Source organism: Medicago sativa, chromosome 2 (assembly GCF_051527215.1).
Source record: "Medicago sativa cultivar Bolivia chromosome 2, Bolivia_mono, whole genome shotgun sequence".
In the NCBI taxonomy this organism is placed as follows: domain Eukaryota; kingdom Viridiplantae; phylum Streptophyta; class Magnoliopsida; order Fabales; family Fabaceae; genus Medicago; species Medicago sativa.
The window spans coordinates 42,603,196-42,609,503 of record NC_140750.1 but is presented as its reverse complement, the minus strand read 5'-3'; the positions used below and the strand labels follow the sequence as shown (position 1 = coordinate 42,609,503).

The window sequence follows — 6,308 nt, the reverse complement described above, 5'->3', positions numbered from 1 at the left end:
ACTTCTACATAAAACCAACCAACAGATAAGATCAACAGCACAACAACACAAGAACAAGTATTGAAGGTAACTCATTACCATTTGCATACTAACTAGGAGTATCAACAAACACTAGTCTACTAGTCTGGACAAGACTGACCACGGCTCTGATACCAACTTGTAACACCCCATTTCTAATAAGCGGTAAAACGCGCGAATATACAAACATATTCTAGAAATAGATGCTACGTCTTCGAATCAAACCACAAAAATACATGCATAAAGATCATGTTACACAACATAGCAGCGAAACATACATATAATTCATAAAACATCTCCAGATCTCAACAAAATACAATTGTATTCTCCAATTCTCAAATAGCAAATAACATCTCAACTCCAAATACATAGTCCAAAAATAAAAACCAACATGCAAGAACTACCCTAGATCAGAGCCCTAATCTAGACACTTGCATAAAAAGAGGAACTCCACTCCTCGGCATCATCAAGCAAACAAACTAAGCATCCTGCACTCCATCTACCCGTCCATACAGAAAGGTAGGTGGTAAACCACTGAGGGTTATCATTACGTCATCATAATCCATATAAGATTTAAATAAGAATATTGGAGATGAAAGAATATATTCAAGAATAACAATTTAAACATGTATTCACAAGCATTCACAACCTTTATATAATTCATTACCATCATTCCAAGCTCAACTCAACAAGTGTATCATACACATATCACAACTTCACCTTGTCAATCAACAATTAACAATTCAATCCGCATTTACAATTAGTAAAAATCAACCATCAAACACATCTTAATGCAATTCAATCCACCAACAGTTTATGCAATGGCTCTAGACTCATCTAGATGCATGTGGTACCAAAACACCTCAAGGTCGTCACCTTCGATGCAACAAAAACATCGTAATCACCTCAATTGGATATGAAATCTACCACCATCAGTCATGTATGCATGAACATATGACTCAACTACAATGCATATGTTCACACAAACAATTCACCTCAACATCACCAATATTTGTATATATGCAAACAACAACAACAATTCACCACCTCTTAACATATATACAATCACCAACAACATTCATAATTCAAGCAACATATAGTTGTCCAATATATACATACACCACCAATCATCTTCGCGTAAGATATACACCAACAATAAGGATTCACAAGACAATTAGCTCATAAGGTCATATTCAACAAAGTTCGTCTCTCAAAGTCACAACATAAGATAATTAGAGGTTATGAACCAAAACCAATTCTACAAGCTCAATTGCCTATGTCATGTACCCTCACAAGTTACTTATACTTGCAGTAGAGGTTACATAACATTTCATCGGCCACGTATGGAGAATTACCAAAAATTCCTAAGTTCGTCTCACTTGACCATTTTTCACAAAAATTCCCATTTTCAAAGAAAAACAAGTAGGTTCACTACATCACAGTTTAACCGCCTTAGTTGAACTCATAAAAATCAAGTTTCAAAGATTAAAAACATTCCACAAGGATTGGGTCGACTTAGAACTAGTTATGAGGGATTTTTTGACAAAACTTTTCAAGAGTATTTTCCCCATAACTTGAAAACTAAATATCATATTCAAGTCAAACCAACGCCTTTAGAAAGCTAAACGTAGCTAAAATTCAAACATATCACAGGTATTTGAAAAAAAATCATATAGCTAATATTTGCACGCGTATTTAAAATATTCATATTAAAAATCATTTAACTGAAAATAAATTATAATATGTTTTGAATTTAATTTACGAAAAAAAATACATGATAGAAAATTCAAATTTTCAAATTTACGTAACTAATATTTTTTTCAACTATTATTATACATTTTTTGTGAAATGCTTCTTTTTTTGGTGGTGGCCGAGATTCGAACCTCGGACCTTGCATATATTATGTATTGTCCCAACCAACTGAGTTTAGTTCACGAAGACTATGAAATGCTTCTCATATTGCTAGAGACAATTGCATGATTTAAGGATATCCTTTAAAAAACTATTATTTACATTTTCTGTAAAAAAAAAAAGTTATATTAGTATATGATCGTACCTGATCAGAAGGTGACTGCCGGTGCTTTGAATGCGGTGGTTGTGACGGTGGTGGAATACGTCATACTGCTTCTTGGAGCGGATGGGGGGTGTGTACCTGCAGGCACTCCGACGCTCAAGTCAGTAGAGATCAGAGAGTGAGAGTTTGAGAGGAAGAAAAAAGTTCTACCTTGGGGACTGCAGTGAGTCCCCTATTTATAGAGGTGGAGAGTTGCAGAGCCGTTGAGGAGGCACACCTGGCTCTGGCGGTTACAAAATCGTGGGAAGTGTAACCGCCAGAGAGTTTATTGCGGGAACATGCAGAATGTGCAAGAGAGACGTTGGGGTTCGTTTGAACCAGTCTCGTTTGCTTCGTGCACCCCCCTCAGGGAGGGGGTAAGTTGCGAGCAATAATGCCAAACGTGGAGTTTGGGCTTTGAGTGATATTGGGCCTAAGTGGATGGGCCAAGAATCCTTTTGGCCGGTCCAGAACAGTATATGATTTTTGCATTAGTTGCATACTGTTAGTGAAATTATGTTTAACTTTTGGGTAGTGTTAACTTGTGCCCTTAGGGCACATGTTAAGAAACCTAAAAGAAGAAATTTTCTCTAAAATTTTGTGCATTTAAATGATAAAAAAGTTAAATATTAAATGCAATGCACACATTCCAATAAGTTTTTTCTATATTTGAATCATTAACTTGTGCCTTGAAGGCACAAGTTAACATTTCCCTTAACTTTTATCATGGAAACAAATTTAATGACGAGATATGAGTGTTCAAGTCTAAAAAGATTCAAAACAAAACCATTAACTGATACAAAAAATTGAAAATCACACAAAATATAATATTATTGGATATGTTTGGATGTCCTTTTGTGAAACCTTCTCGGATCAGATCATTTTTTTATTTGATTATTTGATTAGTTGTTTGGATGTCCTTTTGTGAAACCTTCTCGGATCAGATCATTTTTTTATTTGATTATTTGATTAGTTCTTACCTCAACTTATCAAAACAGCACCACGAACACCTATATGACGACCCACAATTTTTTCTTACATGAATATGTATGTTATATATATTTGACTAAGTTTAGTGTTCACTTTTCAATTGAAATGAAATTTGTGTATCGAAAAGTATTGTTTAAGAAAAAATATATATTACTTCTTTTTCTCATGATTATTTTTCCGCTTCTCTCCTATTTCACACTTACACATTGTATCTATTTCAAATATTTAGTAAGGTCAAATCTTTGGCCTCTCATTGCTTTTCTCATTTAATGGTCAACCTTAAATATTTATCTTTATAATATAGATAGATGTGGCTTGCATAGAAGCAAAAGTAGACATGCCACTTTATAATATACAACATTTTTCTCTCATCAAAGCATATTCCTTTTGTTTTAGTGATTGAAACGTAAATGGTGACTAAAAAATGAATAGTTTAATGCCGTGTAAATGCTATTAACTTTCATTGTTTTTTTTTTAAATTTGTTTCATGGTTAAACTTGAAAAACGGAACATATTTTTTATCCTTCTTCTTTTCCATACATTTCTTCCATATGTTAGAGAGCATATTTTCAATCACAATCATATTTTTAGTCACGAAAACATGAGAGATAGGAGAGAGAGCGCTCGACCAGCAGGTTACCGGCAACCTTCACGTCGTTTTCCTTCGTTGGTGGTGCGTTCGAATGTGGGGGATGGGCCATATGCCGGGGAGGCAGAAACGGGGTGGGATCGAGGGGAATGGACCTGGGTGAGAAATAGGAGAAGGAAAGCATTGGGACCGGAACAGGACGGACGGTACGGACAGCGGCGGGACAACAGACATGGAGGTTTGGCTTATTCACCGGAACGACAGGGACGTTACTATGAAAGGGCTCATTTTCGTGACAGGTCTGTTAGCATGGACAGAATGCGTGTTGCACCATCTAGGGTTAGGGTTTTTCATGGTTCAGACCGTGGAAGATCTTTAACCTATCGTTATGGACGTCCTTTTTCATGCTCTAGAGAAGATGTGGCTCGGCATAGGTCTGATAGGAACTCTGATGTTGGTGACGTGCAGGTTAACAAGGCAGTTCATGGCAGTTTTCGAAACAATGGTAGTGACACAGATCAGATGCGAATTGTGGGGAGCAAAAACGGAAACAAAAGCAATGCAATTTAGGTATCAGCAGTGTTCTATATTACCAATTTTCCTGATCGTCTGCTGTTTGTTGATTTGAAGAAAGGCTTGGAGGTGTGTGGAATTCTCTCAGATGTTTATCTTTCTCGGTTTCGTAATGTGCGCCTACAACGCTTTGGTTTTGCTAAATTTTTGAAGGTACGTGACGTAGAAAAATTGAAAAAAGCTCTCAATAATGTATTTTTTTGGGACCTTAGGTTGTTTGCAAATGTGGCAAAGTTTGATAGATTTATTGATGTTGAAGGAGTTAGTGCTGGTGGTGAGGAGCGGAATTGTGGTAAGAGGGTTGAGGGAGAAAATAATAGGGGTAATAAGAAAGGGAAAAAATTGAGGGAGTCGGAAGGGAAAGTGGATGAGAGAGAGGGACAGTCGGAAGTTGGTTTTAGAAAAGGTGAAGGTGGCTGCCATTCGAAGTGAGCTGGAGAGGGAGAAGGAGAGGGTATTTATGGTGGGGGATGTGGAATGTGGTGGAACAAAGGGAGCGAAGGTGGGGAAGGAAGAAGACATTAAGATGAAAGATGTAGAGGTGAAGGAGGAGGGTAGGCCGAAAACTATTGTTGGGGAAGGAACGGAATCCGTGTGTGGCAAAGTTGCACCAGAAGAGATTCGTGAATATTTACCGTTCCATGAAGATGTTGATTGGGCGAATAAGAGTATTTTGGCCAAAATCAAGGATGGTACGTGTATCTCTGTTATTCAACAAGCTTTTTTAGATGTTGGTTTTGCGGTTTTTAAGTTGATAGCTTTGGGCGGGGATAATGTTTTGTTACATCCGTGTGTGGAAGGAGATGTTATGGAATTATTTAATTCGGCGGCAGATTTTGTTGGTAATTTTCTATGTGACTTTCGACCTTGGACGAAGGATATTAGTGTACCTTATGAGAGGGGTGCATAGGTCAGATGTTATGGAGTGCCGCTACATTCTTGGAATGATATATTTTTCTTAGAATTAGCATCAACTCGAGGTAGGCTACTAAAAATTGATGATGTTAATGTGAATAAAGATAAAATGGATTTTGCTCGCTTCTTGATTGCTACAATTGAATTGAAGGAATTAAATTTCGTTGTCCATTTTATGATTGATGGGAGGGTGTATCCTATTCGTTTTATTGAAGATTTGGAGTTTGGTTTTGCTGAAGACGCATGTTTAGCGGTATATGAAGATGATAATAAATCACTTTGTTCAGCTCAGGTTTGTATGCATGAGGAGGAACCTTTGGTTGATGCTATTGTTCAACAATTGCAAGAGGATTGGGTTAAACATACTAATGAGGTTAAGGAGGTGGATGAAGCCGATTTTTTTCAGCCTTCTCAAGGAAAGGTGGAGCATACTGTTGTTAAAGACAACTCGGTTTCTTCGACAGCCAAATCTTTGGCCGAGACTACAAATGTGAAGAGGGAGGACGGATTGAGCAAAGGGACCAAGAAAAATCGCACAACAAAAAGGTTTAAAGTGGTACCATCGTTGGTTGGTTTGAAAAGAATTGCAAGATTATCAGAAGCTGACAGGTTAGCGTTGATTCGGTCTCTGAAAAGGTCCAAAATTGTTAAAAAAAATTCAGTTAAGGGTAAGTCTTCTGAAACGTCTTCAAACAATTCTTCTTGCAAGAAAAATGGGGTTTCTTTGTCGGTGGGTTCAGGTACTTCAGCAAACTCTAAAGATTGGGAGAATTGGACTATCCTTCATGGGAATTCTAAGGTGGTAGAAGAGGATATTTTAGATGTGGGAGAGACTATTGGTGTTCGGTGTAGTAATAGTTTTCAGGTTCTTTCTAGGAGGCCAGCAGGTGGTGGGGAGGTGAGGGAGAAGGGGGTGAGGAAGGTGAGGGTGGCTTAGGGGGGTTGGGAGCTGTGTGGAGGGTTGTGGGGAGTGGGGGCAGCAATGAAGATTTTATCTATTAATATTAGAGGGTTAGGGGCAGCAGAGAAGAGGAGGGATGTTCGAAAATTGATGTCAGAGAGGAAGCCGACGGTGTTGTGTATTCAAGAATCGAAGCTGGAGGTGGTTGATGAGTTCTTGTGTCGATCGATGTGGGGGGCTGAACCGATGGCTTTTTCTTTTAAACCTTC

At 37.9% G+C, this 6,308-nt stretch overlaps 1 pseudogene; it reads left to right on the top strand.

Moving 5' to 3' along the window:
• Positions 1 to 3,662: 3,662 nt before the first annotated feature.
• LOC146946848 (uncharacterized) lies at positions 3,663 to 6,075 on the top strand (annotated as a pseudogene).
• Positions 6,076 to 6,308: the final 233 nt, after the last annotated feature.